Raw genomic sequence first — 27,076 nt, 5'->3', positions numbered from 1 at the left:
TATCCAAAAATATAGAATATTTTAATGACATCTGAAGAAAAGAAATAATACATAAGGATATAAATTTCAACCTTTTATATTAAAATTAAAAGTCATTTCATTTTGTTTTGTTAAGTTTTTAATTTTAATTACTGTGTAGTTAACATATGTTATATTAGTTTCAGGTGTATAATCCCCTTCACTTATTTCACCCATCCCCCTACCAACCTCTTCTCTGATAGGCTGTATTTTAAATAAGTACCCTCAGTTAAAGTTATTTATTTTTTTCAACAAGAACATTTTTTGCTTATAGCATAGTTCAGAATACATAGTTCTAAAAGATATACATAGAACACTCCATCTGAGAAAATAGAATACACATTTTCTTCAAATACACACAGAAGAATCCCCTGGTTACATCACATAAAAAGAGACGTAACAAATATTACAAATTTAAGAAGACTGAAAGCATACCAAGTGTATTTTCCAACCACAATGGCGTAGAAATAAAGATCAGCAGTAAAACAAAGCTGGAAAATCTAAAATGTAAACATTAAATATTTAATATGTAAATATTAAAGAACACACTACTGCACAAACAGTGGGCCAAATAAGAAATCAAATGGCAAGTCAAAGTATGTCTAAAACCAAAGAAAAAGTAAACACAATATTCCAAAACCTATGGGACACAGCAAAGGCAGATGTAAGAGGGAAATTTATGCTCTATATGCTTGTTTTAAGAAAAAAAAGTTCAAATAAACAACATCAAACCACAAGGAACTAGAATAGGAAGAAATTTAGCTGAAATTTAGTAGAGGAAGGAAATAAAGAAAAATAAAAAATAAATAGAGACCAGAATAAACAATTACGTAACATAGAAAGTAATGACCAGTCTTTCCAGAAAAAAATAAAATTAACAAAGTTTAAGATATTTTAACTAAGGGAAAAAAAGATTCAAAATCCAAAGTGAGAAATAGAAGAGAGGACAATACAGTCGATGAGCCCAGAAATTGAGTGTGATAACAGATTACTATAAATAATTATATATTAACAGATCAAATAGCTTAGAAAAAAGCCCAGATAATTCCTGAAAATGTACAAGTTACTAAGATTGAATCATGAGTCTTGAATCCAGAAAAAGGAAATCTTAGATCAGTAAATAGAAAGTTGAATTAGGAATAAAAAATCTGACATAGAAAAGCCCAAGACCACATGGCCTCACTGGTAAATTCCACCAAACATTAAAAAAAAAATTAATGACAATCTTTATCAAAATCTTATGAACAATGGAATAGAGGAAACACATTCAAAATAATTTCATGAGGCCAGCAGTACACTGATTCCAAAGCAGTACAAAAACAATACAAGAACAAAAAAGTCTAGTCTGTCTGATATAAGTGCTGTTACTCTTTCTTTTGACATCCATTTGTATGATAAATGTTTCTCTAAGCCCTCCCTTTCAATCTGCAGTGTCTTTAGGCCTGAAATGAGTCTTTTGTAGACTTAATTTCATTTTAAAGGCAATAATTTGTTGATAAATACATTTAATAATCTATTAAGACTTAATAATAATTAAGTCTTGTAGACTTAATTTCATTTTAAAGGCAATAATTTGTTGATAAATACATTTAATAATCTAATACATCATATTTGGGTTTATGAATAAATATCAGAGTATAGATTTAAGATGCATATTATAAGAAAAAAGTGCCATTGTGACCCAGTGTGTAGAATTCTTGCCCTTTACTGTAAAAATAAATTAACTGATCTTTAAAAATAATTGTTTTCATTTTGTTTCTAACTGAATAGGTAAGAGAGGAGATTCAAGCTGTTATTTGAAAAGTCTGCAAATAACATAGTATGCAATGTAATTTAAAAAATTTCCCGTAATTCCAAACCATATTTAATAATCATTACATTTGTTTATGCTTTTCAAATTGATTTTTGAAGTTCTAAATATACACACGAATTTTGATTTGATGAAGAGAAAATTGAACAAAATTTGCAGAATTATATCATTATGCTCCTAGTTTCCTTATTGCATTTCAACATCAGTGTTCCTTGTGCTTCCTGCCTTTAACAAATGGTCAATTATGGATATAAATTAAACAATATTTGACTGAGAATCAAAAAAAATCACCAACAACAGTGTGCTGTTTAAAACTAACATGCTAGCTAGAATTATCAACTGAGTCAGAAACTAAGTGACTGAGTCATGAGCCAGGTCATCTGACATCCTCCAAGCACCAAATATGTGCACTTGAGGATACATGGAAGGTCTTAAACTATTCACTTTTAAAGGAAAGATTTCTTAAATAATTATATTTTTTGATCCAAGTAATAGAAACTATAATAGAGATAAATATTACCTTTAATTATGGAAATTGTAAGACCTGTGAACCAATGGTGGGGAAAAACTATTTTAAGCCAAACTCTACAGTTTCCTCATGAGAAAACTAGGCCCAAAAAGTTGATCCCTTTGCCAAATGTTTAAAGGTAGTTAGATTTTTAACACAGAAAGCAACTCATAGATATTTGTTGTATCTCATTGTCATATTTGGCATTGATAGTTTTAAATCATTATTTATTATTATTCATGCTAATACTACATTTTGTCTTATATTATCTCCATTATTGTTATAAATTGGGATGATAAAGAAAATGCAATTCCTCTTCTTAGGATAATTAGTTGTTATTAATATCAAAGTTACAGCAATTTTGAAATTTGAAGGGGAATTACTAGCATTTTCCATGTGTGAGGATTAGAGTATTGCTTATTTTCTGCTGTGGTACTCTGCAAGGTTTTGTGCATAGCCTTTGACACATTATTTGACTAACCTATGCCATTCTCATGTATTTAAAAATCTCAGAATTTCTGGCACTGATTTTTCAAACAATATTTTAGTAATTTGGACTCAAGGGCTGATTTAAAGTATAACAATGAAATAAATGAGATATTAGTAACCTTTCTGGCAACTCAATTTCTTGCACAAAGACAACCCCAGCTTTGGAGAGAAAAGTTCACATTTTCTATTCTTGGTTTGTTTTGTTTTGTGCTATCAGTCAAAGTCCAAAGGAAAGTAGAAATCACAAAGTATTTAAAAGATAGAATTAAATGCACAGAATGGGTTTCCATGGAAAGAAGAGGACTTATAAGCCAAACAGAAGAGGTAAGGCAACTCTGAGATTAGTACCGGTAAGAATCTACTGCCATCCCTGGTACGATGTCAGAGGATGTGGATTTGGGAAATATGGCAGGATTCCTTGGCCTGTGTTGAGCTTTCTAGGAGACATAGTCACTAATGAAGAAGCCATCCAAGGCAGTGAGAGAATGCCTTCTATCTTCCTTCTGCTGAGCAGTTAGTACTTCACCTTGTCCTGGCTCAGATGGAAGCATCACCCATTTCTTCTTTCTGTTCTTTCCCCTTCTGCTCTGAAAAATGTTGCTAGTGATATAGTACAGAAATGAGGAAAGTTCATGAAACTTATTTTCTTTTTAAATGAACAATGGGAGAAGTGTTAGTTACTTCTTGTACTGAGATTGCAATGTACTTTCAACATTTTGTCACAGTTGCTCACTTGAAGATGTGCCTCCCTCAATAGGTCGTAATATTCTTGAGGAGAGAAGCCATCTTTTAATTTCCAATTCCTACAATATCACCTTGTATATATCATGCACCATGTGAACACACAGAGGATGGAAAATTTACCTGCCATTTCCCATGCTTAAATGTTGTCTGAATGACAAGACCTAGGATCGGAAGAGTACGTGACCATGGTAGCAATCCCTGTGTCTCATATTATAATTTCAGATTTTCCATTTCCTTGGAGAGTTTTTGCTAATGTCACTTCATATGTAAGGAAGACCATTGCATTCCTTAATAAACTCAAGCTTCTACATCTGAAGATTAGGACTACACAGAAAAATCCCTATAGGGAATATAGTATAACTACTTCTTTACACACACACGCACATGCACAAATACTTCTCCCTTGATTGCTAATTTTGGTAGATTTGGTTTAATCTTTTTATCTGAGTCAAGAGTCACTAACTGCCTGCTCAATTAACATGGCCTAAAAAAGAATGAACAAATATTGCCCCACATCACCGTATGATTTGTTAGAATCATGGTCTTTATTAGGCATCACTAGATTTATAAGCCAAAGTATATTGTGCTTTCTTCCCTGCCTCAGTGTTAGGAAATATTTGTAAAGCATCAGGAACAAAGGGAGCTCGTAAGCTGCTCTGTCCTTGCTGGCTTGCCTGGATTTAACAGGTAGAATGCTGACATTGAGGTCATTATTGAAATATGTGTTCTGTTGACTCTGGCTCCTGATTTGGTAGAGCTACAATCACTTTCAGGTCCTATGTTCAACAGAAGTTTCCCAGGTAAGCTCTGTAAATGTACTCTGGACCATATAGTTTTCCTCCCTTGTGTGTGTTTATTCCACAAATGTTTATTCAGTGCCTGCCCTTGCCCTGTATTGTATGCTGAGAATATGAAGAAGAAAAAAATGCCTTGTATTTGGTCCTTGAGAAGCAGAGTCTAGTGGAGAGTGAGACCCAAACATATCCATATACAGTGTACAAGCTGTTCTTTTTTCTTTTTTTTTAAAAAAAGACTTTATTTATTTATTTATTATTTATTTATTTATTTATGAGAGAGACAGAGAGAGAGAGAGTGAGAGAGAGAGAGAGACCTAGGCAGAGGAAGAAGCAGGTTCCCTCTGGGGAGCCCAATGCGGGATTCGATCCCAGGACCCCAGGATCACACCCTGAGCTGAAGGCAGATGCTCAACCACTGGGCCACCCAGGTATCCCTGTACAAGCTATTCTGAACTATGTGGAGAAGCAAGGTACTCTAGAGGGTTGATGTACAGGAGGTTGTATATGAGTCAGTGAGATGAGGAATGTATTCTACACCAGAAAACGATTTACAAAGACATGGATTTACAAAGCCTGAGAGAGCATGAGGTTCTCAAGGAGCTACAGTGATTACTTTTATTGGAAAGGGATAGGAGGGAAAGTTGAGATTAAGACTGAAGGGGTAGACTGAAGCCAGAATGGGGTTCCTTGTCTGCCAGCTAAGGAGTTGAGACTTTTATCTTATAAGTCATGAGAAGCCACTGAAAATTTTTGAGAATGGTACTAATATTTCAAAGATCTTCCTGTTAGCAGTGCAGGGAATGGTTTGAAGTGGAGAGTTTAAAAGAGTTTAAAAATAGGAAATCTAGAAATAAATTTTAATACTCAGTGAGGACTCTTTCACTTGAAACTCATTAAATAGATATCATATTAAAAAGAAGCCAGAATGAGATTAGTCCCTGGGTGTACGTGCAAGAAAAAAAAGTGGTCATGGGCTGTATCTTCAAGGATGATGAAACAGGTTACTGGAAGGGCAGTAAAGGGGTAGACACAGGAGAAAGGGATAAACACAGGAGAAAACCGAAAGTCAATGAAGCTGGACTTTAAGTCAATAGTATGCTGAAAGGATATTGCTGTGAGTTGAATAGTCCCCCCCCTCATTCATATGTTGAAATCCTAACTCCCAGTACCTCAGAATGTGATCTTGTTTGGAAATGGAGTCATAGGATATAATTAGAATGAGGTCATACTGGAGAAGGTGGACACCTATTCCAACATAATTAGTGTCCTTGTAAAAAGGAGACATTTAGACACATAAACACGTAGGAAGCATGATGCCACGTGAACATGAAGGCAGGGATCACGGTGACGTGTTGATAAACCAGTGAAGACCAATGATTGGCAGCACAATGCTGTGTGCTGGCAGGGAGGCGTGAACTAGATTCTCCCGAGCAGCCCTCAGTAGGAGCCAACCTTGCCAACACTTTGACCTTGGACGTCTAGCCTCCAGAGCTGAGAAAATACATTTCTGGGTAGCTTAAACAACCTAGTTGGTGGTACGTTGGGATAGCAGTCCCAGGAAACTCAAGCAGACATTTCTCAGGTTCCCAGCTTGAGCAGTTTCATTTTGTAGTAAGAAACATATGATCTTGATTTCTACCCATTTTGTGTCCTGTTTTTTTTTTCTTGCCTTCCTCGTAAATTTGGAGACTGTTGATTTTATTAGTGCACTTTTACTATTCTTACCAATTGTGTTTGAAGTTGAAAAAGGATAAAACCATGACTTCTGGTGCCAGTATTGATTCCTGTTTTAGACACTATTGGTTTACTATAGTCCAGCACTAAATCACTTGCAGAACTCTGCTAAAAATTTGGAAAAAAATTAATATAACATTGCATGTCAAATATACTTCAGTAATAAATATATAAAAAAACCAAAGCAGCAAAAAAGTTTTGAAAAAAATTTGAGAAATCCCTTTAGATTGTTCATATGTCTGAGCCACATAGCTCTGGAATTAATAAAAATAAAGTATATTCCTTGCTAATATAGTTACATGCTTCTAACTTGTCATGCAATTTGATGGTTTATTGCTTTAGAGTACTTTAAACTCCACCTTTAAAACAAAACAAAACAAAACAAAGCTACCAGAGCCTGTTAGCACTTTCGCTTGATCTTTGCAGAATGGTATGAAAATAATAATAAACCTCTAGGTAGAATAAACAATCTGCCTGTGACAATTGCCCAAGTGCCTTCTGGCAAGTCTAGTCCTTTCTGCTCTCTTTAAAGTTGCAAAGTGCAAATTGCTTTGCAGCAGTAATATATTCTGGTTAGGGGAAAAGTATGGGAAAAGTAAGTAAGGGGAAAAGTATGAGTTTCACTTAAAGCTGAGGTTGGTAATCAAATCATCTGAACTTCATCAGTGGCATTGTGAAATCGGGTCTTTTCTAAGGAAGCAGTTTCACCTATGAATCACATTTTAAACTATCACTGTCTTCTATTACTCTTCAATAAGAAATAGAGATGGGGGAAAATATGGTGACTCATGATTTGTGATCACATTTTAGCGCCACATTTGCTCAGAATATACTGTGACTTGATAAGTTTTGCCCTTTTCCTTCAGAATGGTATATTGTCCCCCACGCCAGAAGTGTGCTGTCCTTCATCTGGTATGTAAACATGAAGCACTTCCTAATAAAGTGAAAGGTGGACAGAAATCGGTCCTTTGTGAGAATGTCCTCATGAAGAAGTGCTCTCAAAGGACTCACCAATTACTGTGTTCCACCCTGTTTATTTTTCCTTTTCACGTCTATTATTCTTAGTGCCATGTATATTATGTAGCAATGTCATCTGCCTCATAATGTGACCTTTCTCTTTCAAAAGTCATTTTGAAATTTGAATGCCATTGAAATGCCATAAAATTTGCATTAAGGATACAGTCAGAGACTTGGAAAAATAATAATATACTACCCAGTCTCTGATATAGAACTGGTATGGGCTTCTCTTCTCTTCTCTTCTCTTCTCTTCTCTGCTCTGCTCTTCTCTTCTCTTCTCTTCTCTCTTCTCTTCTCTTCTCTTCTCTTCTCTTCTCTTCTCCTCCCCCCCTCCCCCACCACTTCCCTCTTTCTTTCTTTTTTCTTTCTTTTCTTTTCTTTTCTTTTCTTTTCTTTTCTTTTCTTTTCTTTTCTTTTCTTTTCTTTTCTTTTCTTTTCTTTCAACTGAGGATCCAACTCTTTTGCCTGAGCATATATAATATGCCCCATTCACCTTCTATATAGTTCTGGATCCACTATAGTATAGCTTCCACCTGTCCCTAACTGCTATGTGAAACCTTTCCTTTTCTTTATTTTTTGGTTCCTATCTGCTGTATTTGCCATTATGGATTTCCCTACTGCCTATTCTTTTAGCTTTTGTGATTGGGTATTCACCTGAGTCTTCTATCTTTCTGACTGCTCCTACCTACTCTGTCTTCTTCCTTGGCTCTTCTTCCTCTAGTTTCTCATACTCATTAGAATATCTCATCTACTCACATAATTTCATCTTCCAAACTGAAATCTATAGTTCAAATCTCTCCCTAGACCTATACATCTCACAGAGTATTGAGCACCACCAAATTACCCATAGGAACGTTACCTATAAAATGTCAAAAAGTAAATCTGCCTTCCCTCCCAAATTTCTCTCATCATCTCAAATATTCTAGGTCCATTGATAGAATCATGGCCAGAAAACTTCGATAGAAATTTATAAGTAATTTACTTGTCCCTCTTACCCATCATCCATATATCATTAATTATATTATACTGCTGATTACTAAATCCCAATCCACCATTTCTAATCCATCCCTGTAGTCATCACCTTGGTTCATGACCTCATTATTTTTCATCTGGCTGTTTTCTCTGTTTCTTAATTGCTCTCCTTTCTCCATTCTTGTACTAGTCAAGTTTGCGTTTAACCCAGCTGTTAGAATGTCCCTTCAGAAATGCACATTTAAATATTAAACTCTCTGCTAAAAACATTTCACCATCTTCTTATAATTTAGGAGACACATTTCAAGCTTCCTAATTCAGTGCAAAAACTCTCTCAGCTAGTCCTTTTCTACATCTCCAGTCACACTTCCAGCCACCCACTGTCTTGCATTTTTTGCTTCAGCACCTTTGTCAGACACCATTTAGTTGTTCTGCTCTGTCTTTGCTCTCATTGTTAAGAAGATTTTCTCCTTCTCCACCCTTGACCTAGCTAATTCTTATGAACTCACTTACGTGTCACTTTCTTTCAGAAGTCTTTCATTGCAAACTATCTCCTGTTTTCCACAGGGTATAGCAAGTATTCAGTAAATGTTTGTTGAATGAATTACTCCACTTCGTTTTGTTGATCTAAGTATTGGACAATCTGAAAACATATCAACATAATATTAGAACTACTGTTAGGGTCAATGTAAAATTTGTGTTCCTGTACTGATTTGTTCCATGGGGGACTATAACAGTGAGTTTGAGCTCTTTTCTCCCTTTGGAATAACTGTTTTCCCAACATTTGTGTAATTTGTCCCTCTTTATAGTTGTTGTAAGTTACCGTCATGTACTATTATGTGAGTAGGTGGAAAATATATAAAATTTCTAGAAAGGGTACAAATTAAATACACATATCTGTTTAAATTTGGGCAAAGATTAAATTCCTGCTGAAAGCTATAATCTAAACTGTTTTTTAGTCATGTTAGGCAAGGTAATAGCATTTTTAGTAGTCTCCATCTTGGAATGAAATTATGTGTTACTGAGATAGTGCAATAAAGTCACAGAGACACCGGTAACTCTTTTCATTTATTCCCAATTACATTGATTGGTCCAGCAGTTTATTTTCTTACTATATAAGTCAATATTGATGGGGCATTTGAGTTATAATTTACCTTATTTTATTTTGAAGTTTGCTATTTAGATTGTACCCTTAAAAGTCTCAAGTCTCACAGACTGACAAGTTTATGGATTATGATTCTTCTAAGAAAAAAAAAAACCTTCTCCTTTATAGATACTATGTCCACTTCAGCTAGGAAAATTATTCGGAAGATCTTCTCTTGATTTGTTTCTATCATTTTGATTAATTCAGTGAGTTAAAAGAGTCAAATCACTGCCTTTCAAAGTATATACTTTTTACATTTGCTTTTTTCCTTGCTTTTATTATGAAATACTTGATACATAAAAGAAGATATGTAATATATGTATGTAAGTCATGGAGCTTATTATTAAAGTGACTATCCATGATGGTAATTCTCAATGGCAACACGACTCCCTTAGTACCAGTCCTAATTCCACAGAGGCAGTACACGGAGCCACTTAGATTTTTATTGGACCTGCTGAAAAGGCTTAATGAGAGAAACAAGGAAGTTCAACATTTATTCATTGATCTTTGATATTTTTGTTACTTAACATGAGTTAATGCTGAACTGAGAGAGGGAAATGTATATACTACCAATGATGCAATTATTATTTACATTTTTTTCTCCTTGTCCTACAGTACAAAAAGTTTCTGTAGTATGAGATTGTTTTCAATATTTCCAACTAGTCGCCCATCTGTCCATCATGATCTTTTTCTTCTGGGAGGAAAATGTCTCTGGTGTTGGGGAGAAGATTGGTTGTTGGCACTGAAGGCAGTTTTCTCATTATCAGTGCAATACCGGAAAAGGACAGTAAGAAGAGGTATCCCTGTGTCTCATGGCCATCCCTTTAGCTCATTCTGATTTAAAATATAAAATAGGTAAAGTGCTGACCTGCTTCAGAATGAAGCATGAAGTGGCAGATGGTGGGATTGTATTGGAACCAGATTGTTCATGCCCAATCTCATGCCCTTGTGCATTTCAGCTGCTATTTTTCATTTGTTATAAAAATGCCATTATCTTGACCAGTAATGCAGTTTCTCAGATATTTTGAAATCCTTAAAGGCTTATTTTTTGGAGAGCTTGTGCTGGAACACCACCGACTGTGCCTCGTGTGCATCGTATTAGGCTAATGTAGGGTGGAAATAGCAAATTGACTTTGATAACGGATTTTCAAGTGCGCTCTTTGTGGATGAAATGCTGTTTCACTTATTATGATTTTTTCAGGCAGTAATTTATTTGTAAATGTCTTGACTGCACTTTAATGCCACTCTGTCTCTGGGGGTGAGTCTGCGTTACAACCAGTTACAGAGATAACAAGGTTAGGAATACATCCTCACATGGTCTTTGTCTAGAGCCTGAAACTTTTTTTGTTGTTGTGACAGCCTGACAGGAACAAATGATGCAACAAGATTTAGCAGCATAAGGGTAGAGGGGTTACAAATTAGCATATAGTTGCCCAAAGGCATTACATATATAGGTTCTTTTCATAAGGAAGTCAGAAGCTGACATTCAGGCATAAAGAGGCCATCTTCATATCTTTTCTGCTAATGCTGATTAGAACTCCTAGTGGTGGTGGATGGGGGTATTGCTTCCAAATGACAGGGGATTTATATCTATGGGACCTGATTTCTTTCTAAAAGGTAAAGAAAATGAGTCAAATATGTAGGATACACTGATTGTAGAGGTTTTCATGGAATTCTTGGCTTGGGTGAAAGTTTATATTCATATGTAGATCATAAGAGCAATTGTGTTCTACACTAGGGCTCAGCAAACCTTCCTTGTGTAGGGTCAGATAGTAAATATTTCAGGCTTTGTGGATCATACACTCTTTGTCATAACTGCTCATTTCTGCTGATGTGCAAAAGCAGCCATAGACAATGAACGATTACATGAGCACAGCCTTGTTCCAATAAAACTTTATTAAAAAAAAAAGGCAGGGTCTGCTGCATAGACCCTAACTTGCAATCCTTTTCTAAGTTAAGTGGAGAAGGGCTTTGCAGATGCTTGCCCCATTGCACTTGCCATCCTTTTAAAAGAGCAGTGAGGATCCCTTAGTCCTTGTAATTCAACTTCTGCCCTAAGCCCCTTCTCCACAGTTTTGAGAAAGTTACAAATTGAACACACTTGTCACTGTCCCCCTCTACTATTGTCCCTTAACAGTGATTTGAATTTAAGGCATTTCTTGAAGGACATCAGAATAATCTTTCAGTGTTGACAGCAACCAGATCATGAAAGTTCTTCGGGAGAGAAAGTTATTACAGTCTTGGGCTAAAGGTTTGGGGTGGAGGTTGAGAGTATTTTCAAATACTAGCCTTCAAGGGTTGAAGGTTTTATTTTCCTAGTAGGATATGACTTATTTTGCTCTCTCTCTCTTTGCCTTTTCCTCTCCTTCCCCCCCCCCACCCCTTTAATTTCTTGCTCTCCTCCTTTCTCCCTTCACCACTTGACTGTATCATACTGGGTTACTGGTTGCTGAGGCGCTGCGTCACCTTCTGCAATGTTGCTTGATCTTTGATTTCCTGTGAAGCACAATGAATCTTACATTAGACTCTTCTGAGTCAGGTGGTGCACCATCTGTTCCAGGCCTGAAAAACAGGAGCAACAGAAAGCAACAGCTATCCTAGTTTTCAGCAGAATATTCATATTCACACAGTGAGAGAGAGGCAGACAATTCTGATTTTAGACGGGGTAAAATTTTATTTTCCTCACAATCACCTAATCAGTTTGATGTAAAACCTTTATTAAAATCATTTGACACATTAGTTCAGCTCGTGGAGGGGGATAGATTTGAACCGACTTGCCTTTGTTGTTCTGGGATAATGTTAGATTTAAGTAGTTGGGAATGGCTGTGTAATTGTACATAATAGCTGCGTTGCATGATGCTCCACAGAACACGCGAGAGCAGCTGGCAAACCTGGATATTGAAGCTGATAGCAGGTAGCATATAACAAATTGAAAGCATAGAGGCCAACCAGAGATCTCCTGGCTGCCAACTTTTGATAGCATTTAAAAGCCTGATCTAACCTTCTGTTAAGAAAATGAGAAACCCATTTCCCACACAGCTTTAAATCCCTCCGCTAAATAATTAACTACAGATAAAACTCTTCTAACTGTACATTGCTCTGGTAGTAATGTATTCAAATTAAAAGCAAATTGCTTTTATAATACACCCATCAGTTTAAAGGCACAGTCTATAGGAAAGTTGCTAAGACCTATGTCTGTAATGCATTAAAGGTCCACCCCCATTAAGGTACAGATGCCTTAAAAATGCTGTAACAACTTCCCTAAATATCATGTAGATTACAGAAGAAGAATAAAAAAAAAAAAACCCAACAGGATATTTTTAGAAACTATTTTAAAAAGTTCATTGATCGTCCTGTACTTTTTTCATTTTTACCAGGTATTTTTGAGAATTGGCATTCACCAGAAATCTAAAATACTGCCAAAAAAATCCTGCTGAAAGTGAAGAACCTATAAAAATAAATGAGACAGAAAGCTGCTTGGGCTAACTCTAAACACTGCTAGCCATCTCCCACAAATTCTTGGAAAACAGAACAGAAAAGTTCTGGTATATTCAGTGGCTGGAGGTTCTTCCTTTCAGTATTGACCCTGGCACACCTGGTGTCATAGTTTAATACCAGACGCAACAGTTTCAGTTCCTATTGGAAAGGGGGTGGGGCGATGACAGTTTATCAAATTGCAGGAGATTGTGATGGGGGGAGACTCTGTTTTAAATATAAGTAAATAGGCATCTGGTCATCAGAAACAGTTTTGCAAAGATTTTCTTGGCTGTAAGAAGAGATATTTTTATTTTGTTTTATTTTTTTAAGAAGAGATATTTTGAGGCAAAAATGGTTCTGTTGGAGGCAGTGTGGGGAAAACGTGTGATGTCACATTAGGGAAAATGGGCATGGGGTAGTTAATGCAGCCTTGCTACCTTAAAAAATAATTTTAGTAGATCAGATTAGAACCTTACCATATTTTTCTACTTCATCTTTGCATAACTGGAATTGAAGCAGAGGCAGTCCCACCCCAGGAAAAAAAAAAGTCTGATAATGAGATCAGCTCTGCTTCTGGAGCCCCAAATGTTATCTTGACACATTTATAATCACCTTTAGAAAATACAGAACAACAACTCACTGTTGCTATAAGCAGCATGTTGTTTATTTTCAGAAGTAAAAGTTGAGTGTGGAACCTTTTATAATCTATTCTGCTTGCATTAAGGCTATTTTTAGATTTCCAAAATTCATGTTATAATTTTATGTGATTTAAAAAAAATCTTAGTACTTTCATTTCTACCTATTCACTAGTATGTGATCCTTGCGAGGGGCTTCTTAACTGAAAGCCTTTCACTTTTCTCTATGCGGCCTTTATGTCAAAATCTATGTGGTTCTTGGACCAGGAAATTTTTCACAACATTAAAATAAAAATAGGCATTCCAACCTTTGATCTACACCCTGGTCTACACAGCTGCGTTTTACATGCATCCAAGATCCACATGGCCAGTTGGGGCAGCCTGTCAGGCAATTCCAAACCATTCCAGAGAACACACCGCAGGTTTCTCTTCCTGATTTCATTCCTGTTTCCATTTACTTGCCAGTAGTGGAATTCAAGGACTCTAAAATGTATATAAAATTCACAAAGCTTCTGCATATACATTAAGAAATGAAGAATTAAAGCAATTATACAAGCGGGTCAAACAGTGAGATCACTGTGGTCTCAAGATTTGTCCCCTGGCACATGCCACAATTGTTTTTTACTTTCCTTTTTGTATGTCCCTACTGGTTTTCTGAATTTCTTTTCATCTGCTTTAGTGTTGAGATGAAGAATCCACTATTTCCTCCTAATAAGTACCAAAATGAACATACTGCAGAACTAGTACTTAACGTGCTGCTTTCCAGTCCATTTTCTCATTGATGACTTTGCTTTAAGCTCCGTTGCCTTATGTTGTGGAATCGCTCATTCCCTATCTGTATGTCTACATTGGAGAACCAGAATTTTTTCTGCTGTGTGAAATTATCTTTAATGTCCTTTATGCATTCTCCTAGGGATTTATTGCTACTACTTGGATTTATTTATTTATTCATTTAATAATTTCCCAATTAGAATAATTGGACTAACTCAAATAGTAGGTAGGAAATCTCTAATGCTACCTGGTCAGTGGCTCCTGCCTAGTGATGCCTCTGTCTCCCCACACTTGTAACCCTACCCCTTCTTCATTAACCCGTGGTTGGGTTTGGAGTCTATCATCCACTCTCTTGTACCTTTGCCTTTTCATATCATCCAGCCAAATCATCAACTCTGGTTGAGCTTTACTGATCTCTTTCTCTATGCTAGTACAGCATAGATAAATACAATAATACAATATAGCAGACTGCTATGGTATTGTTAAACCTCATTATATTCTTCATGGCATCCATCCACTGACGTGTTCCGTCAGTTTAAGATGGCAATTATCTCTCCGATCTACTTATGTTCACTTGTGTATGCTCTCATTATTCTAGTTCAAACTACCATAATTTCCTTCTAGATTCCTACAATTATCACTTGAGTGGTATTCCAGTATCTACTCTTGACCATCTCTGGTTCTTTTTCTCCAGTGATCTTTTAAAACTCCAGTCCCTCCCCTCAGTCCCTCCCCTGCATATAAACTTGGAAAGCTGCCAATGGCTCTTAGGACCGAAACCAACATTTTTGACACGTGCTGTATGGCTCTGTGATTGCCTGTCTGCTTCTCTGCACCATAGTGTCACCGTCTTCTTGTACATGCCAGTCACTGACCTCTTTCCTTACCTTGAACATTCTTGATCCTTTTATTTTCCAGGGTAAATAACATACAACCTTCAGATCTCAACTTGGAGATTCCAAAAGAAGCGTGCCCCTGCCCATCGGGGAGTACAGTACAGTGACTGTACCTGGCAGCCTTCTGCCAATGACAGACCAGGGTTACAAAGAGCATGCCTTCTCACCTTAATGTGAGACCATCTCAGTGGAGCCATTTATGCTCCAGAGATCCCTGTGGGCTCCAGTTCAAGCTAGTCTCCGGCTTAGCCCACATTTTTGCTTAATTGTCTTCACTGCTCATCCTGCTACCCTCATTCCAGTTTTCCTGAGAGTACTCCCTCAGTAACTCACTTGAACAAGAATCTTAATTTTGGGCTCTGTCTCTAGGGAACTCACCACATGACAACACTTTATATTTTTTCTTTATTACACTATGCAAGCCTTTATTTGTCTACTTGGGTCTTTAATTTTTGTCTTTGTCACTAGATCATAAGCTCGTAAAGGCAGGGATCATGTGTGTTTTGCCATCCATTGTATATACGTACCTTGCAGAGTAGTAGGCATGTAAATAATTGTTGAGTTAATGTTAAATGAATCTAAGTATCATTATTCTGCCTCAGTGAACTGTAGGTTTCTGACCGATTCCTGGCCCTGATCAATACTTTAAGGCACAGGGATGCCCACTTCAAGAAGGAATTAAGATCAGAAGCCACATGTTCACTCTTTGATCTTTTGACCACTGAAACCTATCTACCTGCATGAGCATACTGAATCATATAATTTTCTCCTATTTTATCTAACTCTTGTCTAACTGTATTATTATCTATGCCCAATTCTTTGGTCTAAGAATGACACTTGCCATTCTTAGTGTAAGTCCATAACCCAAATGTGTTTCTAGATCTGGAAGTGAATGGAAAGCTTTATATTACTATAATTTGGAAAATGGAGGTAATATAGATTACTAGAAACATACTGATTTCTATGAAACATTTATCTTATCTGCACCATTTTTTTTCAATTTTTCCAATTCTGTTAATGTTACTATTTCATATTTAAAAAGAAAATGCATGTGAGCATGTTTTTCTATTAAACTTTTCATAAAAATACTAAATAATTGTGACCCAAGATTACTTTATGTATAATACTGATAAGTTTCTCAGATTTTTAACATTTGAAAATAAAGTTTTGTATTTTCCTTAAATCATATTCCTTGAATATAATTATATTTAATTTTCTATGTATTATTCTGTATGTAAAGGTGAGAACATTAAAGTTAGCCCTTTGTTAATATAAATAAATTTCTCTCAATAAGGGCTCTTTCTTTCTTTCTTTCTTTCTTTCTTTCTTTCTTTCTTTCTTTCTTTCTTTCTATCCTTTTTTCTTTCTTTTAGAGAAAGATTTTGGGGAAAGGGGTAGGGGGAGAGGGAGAAAGAGAATCTTAAGCAGGCTTCACGCTGGGCACACCCCAGCTCTACAACCCTGAGATCATGACCCGAGCCAAAATTAAGAGTCCCATGCTTAACCTACTGAGCTACCCAGGCCCCCTAAGGACTTTTTTTTAAGTACTAAATAAAGATCTGTGAGAGGAGTGTTATGTATTTTTTCTTTTAGTAAATTAGAGTTTCTGGATCACCATTCATAGTTCCCTGGTAAAGTTTCTTTTAACAGTGTAATTTCTCACTAGATTAAATTATTGGGTTTTGACTGAAGGACTGCTTGTCAGAGGTCATAATCTGGTACCTATGAAAAAAATTTACATGAGAAAATGTTTATAATAATTATATGAAAGATATTTTCTCTTAAATATGTCTCCAAGCTTTGTTTTGGGCTTGATTATACCATTGAAACAAACAAACAAACAAACAAAGTTTCCAAAGGACCAGGGAATTTGGCAAATAAAATCGAGTAAATTTTAGATTCTGATGCATATGCATTACATTCAACCAGTGCTTCACCTCTACTTAAGTCACTTTTAAAAGCTAATTATACATGGTTTTGGAAGGAAGATTTCATATTCAGCCGTTGAAAGGAAAGGAAAAATGCACTCTGAATGAATCTGTGTTTTAGAGTCTCCTAATTGCAGTTATCCTTATGCGATGGGTGCCACTGTGTGATAATTGATCTTTACTCCACCCTTGCTCATGTCGTGATCAATTAGCAGCCAAAGGTGGAAGCTGCTGCTTAATTTCTGAAAAAAAAAAAAAAAAAAAAACCAAAAACCTCATGAATTTCTGGGTTTTAATTATTAGAAGGTGGTTAGGACTAGTATAAATTTTAACCATCCTATAATCATTTGGAACTGCTTTTGCAAAATTAGGTATATTTTGTTAACAGGGAAAAGTAAATAGAAAAGTGTTATTAGGGAAAATTAGTAATATTTATTTAAAAAACCTAAAAGCTGCATTTGATTCAGCTTCAACTTTGAATAATTCTTAACTGAAATGTGATTGAGTAGTCATTAAGTGAACAAAAATCTTAAAAATATTCTCAGTAAATAGTCAATGGCTCTAATAGCTATTTGTCTCATCATGCAAAATGAATAATAAATCACAAAACTGATTTTAGTTATAGGGAGGAAAATATAGTTTTAACATTTTATCTCTAAAGATGAGCCACAAAAAGTTTCAAATATTACTTTTTAAAAAATATTTTATTTATTCATAAGACACACAGAGAGTGACAGAGATATAGGCAGAGGGAGAATCAGGCTCCCTATTGGAAGCCCGATGTGGGACTCGATCTCAGGACCCCAGGACCATGACCTGAGCCAAAGGCAGATGCTCAACCACTGAGCCACCCAGGTGGCCCTCAAATATGTTTTAATTAAAATGATACTAGAGAAGGAAGAGCTCTATTGTTGAAAAAGGACGAAACTTATTTAACACAGTGCACTGATACATCTAGTGCTTTATTAGGAAAATCATTATATAAATAAAATGCTCACTCGTGTTGGTTAAATATAGAACTCATATCCTTTCTAGGAGCTAGTAGAACCGTGGACTTGTCCTATCCATATTTTGTAATTTAATTTTTTTTTCCCACTAGGTGGTAAAATTTCACTTCCATTCCTTTCCTACATTCTTTTCCTTTTCTTTTTGTTAGCATCTGTTATAAAATATTTTGACTTCATGCTTTTTATAAATTACTAGATGTAATATTCATAATTTTTAAACCATTAAACCTGAAGTTTTGAGGCACACTCATGAAACATAATTCTAAAAATAAGCATAACTAAATTAGAAGAGTTACAGGAAATTGCTAAAAAAATTGAAAACAATTCTTTAAATAAGAACCTGAATTAATTTTAAATTAGTGCTGTTTTTACAAATAATTTTTACTAATTGACTTTTTTCTGTTTTCACTAAGGATTCAAAACAAAACAGTTTGTCCCTAAAGAAATGTATTACATCCTGTCCCTAATCTAAATAGAGCTCAGAATGGATTATTATTATTATTATTTTTAGAATGGATTATTTTAAAAGATTACTACATTGTTACATGATTGGGGCACTCACAATATCCTTGTCTGTGTTTTTCCCTTGATGTTCTCCTGGATATGGAAGTGGAAGGTTATTATTGTAAAAGATCAAGCCTAGTAAGGGAGAAGGAGTACAGACCACAGAGAAACTTGAAAGCCAGGGGCAGAATGAGTTGTCGGGACTGTGTTAAGCAATGAGGGTGGGCACTTGAGGACAGTAGAACAGTAGTGTGAAAAAGAACTTGGACAGAATGCATGCCAAGAGACAGAGTAACTACAGTGAAACTGGATGTAACCTATGTAAGTAATTTAGGTGTAAGGTGATAAATAGTTTGATCACAATAATGACTATCAGAATGAAGTCTAAGAAATACATGCAATTTTTTTTTTAAATAAAAAAGTAATGTGACTTAGAAACACTTTCAGATAACAGTGAAGACTTGAAGAAGGTTTTCCAGGTTTTTGGTTAAAAAGATTCATGGAAATAAAATGGTTGGAGCTGAGACAGTTTGGTGAGAAGAGAAGATTAGACTTTGAATATATGGAATTTAAAATTGAAAAGGGATAACTGTGTGCTATTTTTTGTCTAATATCAGCTAATTTGTTGTAATATTTCCACAGTTAAGAAATGATAAAATTTAAGGAGAGAATGATATTTGACAAGGTGAAAAAAATGGTTGGAGATAATTCCCAGATAAAATGAATATTGAGCAATAGCTTTGTACCTATATTGTTTTATAATTTATATCTTGATAACTGAGAAACTTTACATTATTATTTTTATTATTTAAATATTTATTTATTCATTTATTCATGAGAGACACAGAGAGAGAGAGAGAGAGAGAGAGAGAGAGAGAGGGAGGCAGACACACAAGCAGAGGGAGAAGCAGGCTCCATGCAGGGAGCCCAATGTGGGACTTGATCCCGGGACCCCAGGATCATGCCCTGGGCCAAAGGCAGGCACTAAACCGCTAAGCCACCCAGGCATCCCCAGAAACTTTACATTATTACAGAAAGTTAAAATCATGCCATATCTTGATTCATTTTTAAAATAATCAGTATCGATTACATTTCTGGCAAGATATCTTCTTTGGTACACTGAGATTTTACTTTGGTATTAGGGCATTCAGTTTCTTGGATGAAATCCTTGGGGCATAAGTAAGAATCAGCATGGTTCCATTTCAGAAAAATAGCTAGATTTGTTTAACTTATTTCATAAATCATAGCAAAAGTCATACCAGGTGATCATTTTAAAAAGAACAACCAATGTGTATGTTAATCTATGGTGAAGAATAAGGCTTTTAGTATTGAACAGGGAAATGAAGCACAACATTTGTAGCAAATTCATTTGTCAGTGAATTAATTAGCATCAAAATAACAACTACAAACCTTTAAAACTGGCATAGGGGTACCTGGGTGGCTCAGTCCACTGAGCATCTGATTCTTGATTTTGGCTCAGGTCATGATCTCAGGGTCATGGGATTGAGTCCTACATCAGGTCCATGCTCAGCATGGGGTTTGCTTGGGATTCTCCCCCTCTCCCTCTGCCCTTCCCTACCCTCAGCTCTTGAGCACATGCTCTCTCTCTCTCTCACACACACACAAACTAAAATAAAAATAAAAACCATTTGGGGTATTAGATCTATTTTTTACTTTCTATTTTTAGGTCTTTCTTTCCAATAGTGAAAGAAGTATCTGTTCTTTACCATTAGTTAAGTGATGAGGTTCAGGACATGCTCCCCCAAAATACAATATCTTGGCATACTGGATATGAAAGTTTGAGAAAATGGCAGAAACAGGAAGGTGACTCTACTCTGAGCTTCCCCCTGTCCTTCTACCTTTGACAGGTCATAAAACCTCCTGTGAGAGGTGCTCTCCCTATACCCAGAGGACAGGACAGGGGCATCCTTATTTCCAAAGGCAAAGGAGATGCCAAGAAGAATCCTAGCAAAGAGGCCTTACTATTTTCCCCCAATTTATAGTCTTACCTGATACTCCTTAACCTATCATATGTCTATACAGCTGCCCACTCATCATCACACCTAGCATAAATAGACTCAGATCTGACTGTTGCTTTGGGTTATTTCCTTATGAAGGTTCCTGTCTCACATAAAAGTAATATTAAATATTAAATACATTTGCATGCTTTCTTCTATTAATCTCATTGTCAGTTTAATTTTCAGACCCAGCCAGGAAACGTAAAAGGGTCAAGAGTAAGTTTTTCTTCCTGTTCACAAAGGATGTACTAGAATGAAAGACCAAGAAGCTCCTCTGAACTCAATTCTATTTGCCACCCTCTGTGACACCCAGGAGCTAATGATTCTGTTATGAGTTAGTCTTTTCACAATTTGATTGAAGCTCATATGAACTTTAATGAACAAATATTTAAATATATTGCTTCCCTTCTTTTATTTTTAATGCAATTATACTGCTACTTTTTCCCACCTAAACCCAAATATATGTATTTATCAATATATGTCAATCTAAGTAATTTTCTTAAAATAGCAAAAGAACCCCAAATATGTTACCCTAAAATAAGCTACTTGAGCATATTTATCAATTTTGAATTAAAGGCATTTAGATAACAGCAGGTACATGAAGGACACTTTGACTCCCTTTACTCCCTGAAAGCAAAGCTAGAGTTCCCATGTGAAAGGTGCCCTGCCTGTACAAGGAGGAAAGCTTTATTATCACTAGAGATGAGAATTGTGGGGCTGAGAAATCAGTACAAACTTCGTTAAACTTACCCATATCTTCCTAGTTCCTTCTTCAGCATTTACTACTGCTAGCCCCAAACTCCTTTGTCTTGATTATTCACACATTTTTTGTCTCTTTGTCTAAAAGGTAGAAAAGTTTCCTACTCTGGTCATTTCTTTGGATCTCAATTCTCTTGTGAAAGCTCCCCTGTACATGTAAGAAAAATTAATAAAAATTTGCATGCTTTTCTTCTCTAACTATATCTTATGTCAGTTTAATTCTTTGGCCCAGTCAGAGACCCGAAGACAGTAGAGGAGAATCTTTCCTCTCCTGTAAATAGCTTTCTGATATTCTATAGAATTAATGTACCAGAATGTGGTCAACTGTTCATTGTTTGATGACTATCCTGTTTGTGTCTCTATTATTTTAAAACGGTCAGGAAAATGAAAGAAATAATATACCACAAATACATGATATGACTAAAAAGAAAAGTATAAATCACTTATAAATTGGCATGTTTATGTCTGTGTGATAAATCCTCAAGAGGAGGTATATTTGTTAAAAGTATGTATCTTTGTAACTTAGCAGATTTTCAAAAAGTTGTGGAAATTTATAATCTTACCCCCAGACTACAAGTGCCTATTTTTACAGGTAGCCGATAGTGCTTTCTTTCTGTTACTGTAAATTAGATGTGTGCCAAGTAGTATGTCATTTCCCTGACAACTAGCTACAGTAAGCATCCTTTCATGTTTATTGGTCACTTGCCATTCCTCTTTTGTGCAATGACTGCTCATATCCTGTGTTTATTTTTCTGTTGGGTAATTTGTCTTTTCCTCATCTTATGAATATTAATTTTTTTTTGTTTTCAAAGTTTGGCAGAACAATTTTCTTCCAGTCTCTCTTGTCTTTTGACTTTAATAATTGTCTTTTTAAATACAATTTTTTAAAAGAGTTGTCAAATATGATTTTTTTCTCTTTTGGTTTTGAGTTTGATGCCTAGTAAAAGTTTTACCATCGCCTGAAGTTTACAGGAATAGTTTCCAAAATTTTCTTAATTTTTCAATTAACTTTTTTTTTTCAGCACTTAGAATTTCATTTCATCTAGACTATGTTAGTAAATATCATGAGGAAGTGATCTGTACAGTTTATATTGGGGTAGATAGTTATACTACATGAACCAATTAGCAAGTTAAAGATCTTTTCCTTATTCAAATAAAACACCACATTTATAATGTATTAATATTTCAAATATATTTAACTCTATTTCTAGACCCTTGAGTTTGTTTACTAATTTAGCTCTCTTTTCTTGGGTCAGTTTCATACAGCTTTGAATAAAGAATTTTAATAAACTTTATCTTACTATAGAGTTAATCTGTCATTGTTTTTTTCAAAACTTTTAAAGAGACACTTATTTGTAAGAATCTTAAAATCAATTTTAAAAATCCTCCCTCCCCACCAAATCCTGTGAATTTTGTTTGGAAGTACATTAAGTTTATGTAATAATTAGAAAACAACACATTTTACTTACCTTAAGTGGTCCCACCCAAGTGTCTTTTATAAGTTTCTCTATGTACTGCACCTAGCTTATTAAGTTTGGTCTTAAAAATTTCTGGTTTTGATCTTGAGACGCAAAACCACTAACAGTTACAAATTAACAGGATTAGGAATAGCATTCTACATCAAGATGACTATACTATTTGATTATCTACATTAACAGAACATTAATATTCCAGGAAATTTTTGTCCAGGATAATAACATTGAACACAATTGCAGTGTTTGTTTCAGGATTTTCAAAAAATTTCGTTTGTTCAAAGAAAAGACTACTCAACTTGCTCTTAGCAGGATAAACATCCCCCTTCTCAGAAAAATTAGTTGGTTGCTTGAGCTTTCCTCTTTAAGACATGCTTCAAAAATCCTCATTTTGCTATATCAACAATTCTAAACTATTATATTATCACTGTTCCATCTCAGTCAGGACTTGTACCCTGCATGGGAAGAACTACCTTAAATCAAAATCTTCAAACTTTATAAATGCCTATCCTTTTGCTTTCTCCTGCTAAGATTCTACCCAGACTCTATAGAGGTGATGTTTTCCCATAATGGAAAACAATTAATTTGGCCTAGCTTGATAAACAGATTATTTCGATGGTCCTTTTAGAGAGTTGATAGTCAGCAGTTGACTGCCCATGGAAATAATAAAAATGATTGAGTTTTGCAAATTTATTCAGCTACAGTGTAAGTTTCTTTTATTAAGTATAAACTTTTTCAGAAGGATCTTTTGGACTTTCTTTTCCAAAACCAATCATATAATCAAAAAGTGAAAATACTGATTTCTCTCAATTTCAGATATTTATGCTACAAAAAAATATTTCCCCTTATTTTATTAAAAGCAAGTTGAATAGGGGCACCTGAGTGCCTGGACTCAGTGAGTTAAATGTCTGCTTTGGACTCAGGTCCTGATTCCAGGGTCCTTGGATGGAATCCCATGTTAAGCTCCCTGACCAGTGGTGGTCTACTTCTGCCTCTGTCCCTCCACTGCCTCTGTCTCTCCCCCAGCTTGTGCTCTCTCTCCCAAACAAATAAATAAAATCTTAAAAAAAAAAAAAAGCAAATTGAATAAATATTGTGATAGTGGTCATCTTAATGTATTTCTGTATTTTTTTTAAAGATTTTATTTATTTATTCATGAGAGATACATATAGACAGGCAGAGGGAGAAGCAGGCTCCATGCAGGGAGCCCGACGTGGGACTCGATCCCAGGACTCCAGGATCACACCCTGGGCCTAAGGCAGGTGCCAAACCGCTGAGCCACTCAGGGATCCCCTGCAGTTTTGAGTAGGGATCAATCAGTGCCGTTTTCTTAAACAGAAAGGTTGATTCAAGTAGATCTGTCAGCAGCTGCAGATTCTAACCATGGAAGCCTGAGTTCAAAGATATTGCCTGTGCAGCACAGAGGACCGTATGGAGAATTTGGCCAGAATTTGTCAGAATGTTTCCAGTTTCATGCCAGATGCCAAAAATGTCAGGATTACCATTCTCCTTAAGTGTATTTAAGTTGCTTCCATGTTTTGCTCTTATACTCAATTCTTCTACATTTTGCTTTGCCTCTTCAATCAACATTTGATTCATTCTTTGTTTGGTTCCTAAAAAGAGCTGGATACAAAAATCACTGGGCAGAGCAACTGAAGAAGCAATATTTTATGCAGCATGTAAAGTCAGAGCCTTTGTATTTTCTTTGGATTGTGTTTAAATTTCATAATTTTAACAAATTTTTGATATTGAATCTTATAAATACTTTTTGTACCTTAGTGTTTTATTCCCCTAGTACTTTTTTCTTAGAAGTTTTGTTAGAATTTTAGCAAATGTGTTTTGATATTACTAGAAAATTTTATGCATTTTTTTCTTTTATTGAATGATATTAACTATTTCTCAATGTTGAAACATTTTTGCTTTACTAGAACTATAATGCAATGATGTGTGTGATTTACTTTTTAAAGATTTTTAGTAGTTACATGTTGACATTTTTGAAATTGCCAATATTTGACTATCTTTGACCTAAAAATGACAATCTTATGGGTTTAATCTAAATAGTGTGTGCATTAACCATTAGGTATGATTAGTCTCTTTTCCTGCTTTTGTCTTTGAATTGTCCTCTGTCTCATATTAATTTAGCCACTCTGCTTTTTTTTTGTTTGTAATTCCATGATTTGTTCATTCCTTTGTTTGCAACTTGTCGATACTTTGTTTTATATGCATTATTTGGAAATGGCATCTCTGAATTTCCTTATTTTATTTGATATGATAGTATTTACCTTTGAGTAAATACATTCAACCCTTCATATTTATTGTGATTAAGAATATATTTTTAAAAATATTTTATTTATTCATGAGAGACACACAGAGAGAGGCAGAGACATAGGCAGAGGGAGAAGCAGACTCCCGGTGGGGATCCTAATGCAGGACACGATCCCAGGACCCTGGGATGATGCTCTGAGCTAAAGGCAGATGCTCAACCACTGAGACACTCAGGTGTCCCTGATTAAAAATATTTTAAAATATTTTCACATTTTATGTTAATTATTGAGTACATTTTGTTTCCTCCCCCCCACCCCCAGTTCCTCCTTGTTTTTCCTAATGCGACTTGATTAAGTTTCTTTTGATTCTCTTCTGCTCCCTAGTTTAAACTGGAAATAGTCTAGTATTTCCTGTTGGATTACTGCTTACATTCCCACTGTAATCATCTTTGTAAGCATATAGCTATCATCAGAGCAATGTTAAATAATGACTAAATCTGTGTAAGACATTTCACATGACAAATTTCCCAAAATCTACTGAGGTGAGATGTTTGGAATGCATTTACTTCCCGAACTCCTGGGAAGTAGTTTGGAATTAGAATTTCTATTTTGGAACTATAGTAGTATCTATGTTTTGAGAGTCATAACTCAATTCTTTTATTACAATTCCTAGTTACAGAAGTTCAAGTTTATGCATATTTACATATATTTAAAAACTCATTGTTCACCACTCATACTGAATTTTGTTTCCCCTTATTTTGTGAATTATGTTCTCATCAAATTGTCTTTTGGTAGGAGCATGCCTAGTATTTTCCTCAAAGAGGATATAGATGATGATAGAAGGTATACACATTATTTCCTGCATGACAAAAAATGTCTTTCTTTTGCTTCAGGAGGTACTGGGTAAAATAAACTGCTGTAAATAGGCTTTCAGTGTTGTGATGGTGAGGTGGAGGGGAAGGGGACGTGTTCTATAGTTTTATGATTAGGTGTCACTCTTTTTGTGAGCCGGTGTTCTTTAGCGGTGAGCTTCAGTGCTTCTCAGCTTTCTTTTGTTTTTCTTTCTCTCCTTAGGTAGGATAGAAAGGCAAGAGTGGACTGAGTTGGGTATTTCCCTTCTCCCTCTTAGAAGTCCAAAGGGGACTGGCGTGAGATATTCCCTTCTCCTGGGTCAATTTGGTCCCATTATACTGCAGCAGGTTAGGCCCTGGTTAACTAGTTTCCCCTGAGTGCTGACTTGCCTTGTTAAGAACAGCATGTTCTGGCTTATTTAAAACTGGTTTCTTGCCCCCTCCCTCCACTATTTCTCCCAACACAGGAGGGAAGTTTTTCCGCTATTCAGTGACAGACATGATGGAGTTTCTGGAGATAAATTTGTCAATATTGGAGGTTCCCCCATGACTGGGTCCTCCTGGAATTTTTAACTCTCTGATTTGTCCACAATGAGCCTCCAGCATTTCATCACTTACCATTGAGATTTTCCTTCCCTGGTACTGGTTCCTCCCGGGGTGATTTCTGCTCCTGAGTCTCTGGCCAGTAGACAGGGACTCCCTCCATTTCCCTGTCTTTCCAAACTTGTGGGCGATGCTTTATTCTGTGATCTCCTGTCTTTTACAAATCCAAGAAGAGCTTTTGATTCTTCCAGTTTGTTCAGCTTTTTACTTGTTAGGACAGAGTGTCATTTTCTGAGCTCCTTATTTGTGGAACAGAAAACCAGAAGTCCGTTGGCTTTCATTTGAGAATTTTATCTTTGCTAAGAGTAGGATTTTGAAACCACAGTTCTTTGCTTTTAATAGATTATAAAGTTGAAGATTAGAAATCTGTTTCTAGTCTCTCTTTTTTTGTTTTACTCTATTTTTTCCTGAAACCTTGTAAAATTTTGCCTTTACCTTTAGAATTCAGTTATTTCATAATTTATATCTAGATGATCTTTTTTATTGTAAGTGGGATTTCATGATTTTTTTTTCCTCCAAATTGCTGTTTGTTATTCAGCTAACCTGAGGTCTTGTATATCCTCCTTACATTAAATAACATTTTAGGCACGTAGAAATACAGAAAAAAAATTCATCAAACATCTATGAATTCACAACTGAAATCATAATTTTGCCTTAT

The sequence above is a fragment of the Vulpes lagopus genome, chromosome 13 (assembly GCF_018345385.1).
Source record: "Vulpes lagopus strain Blue_001 chromosome 13, ASM1834538v1, whole genome shotgun sequence".
NCBI classification, from domain to species: Eukaryota; Metazoa; Chordata; class Mammalia; order Carnivora; family Canidae; genus Vulpes; species Vulpes lagopus.
Note: the sequence above shows the minus strand (reverse complement) of the source record.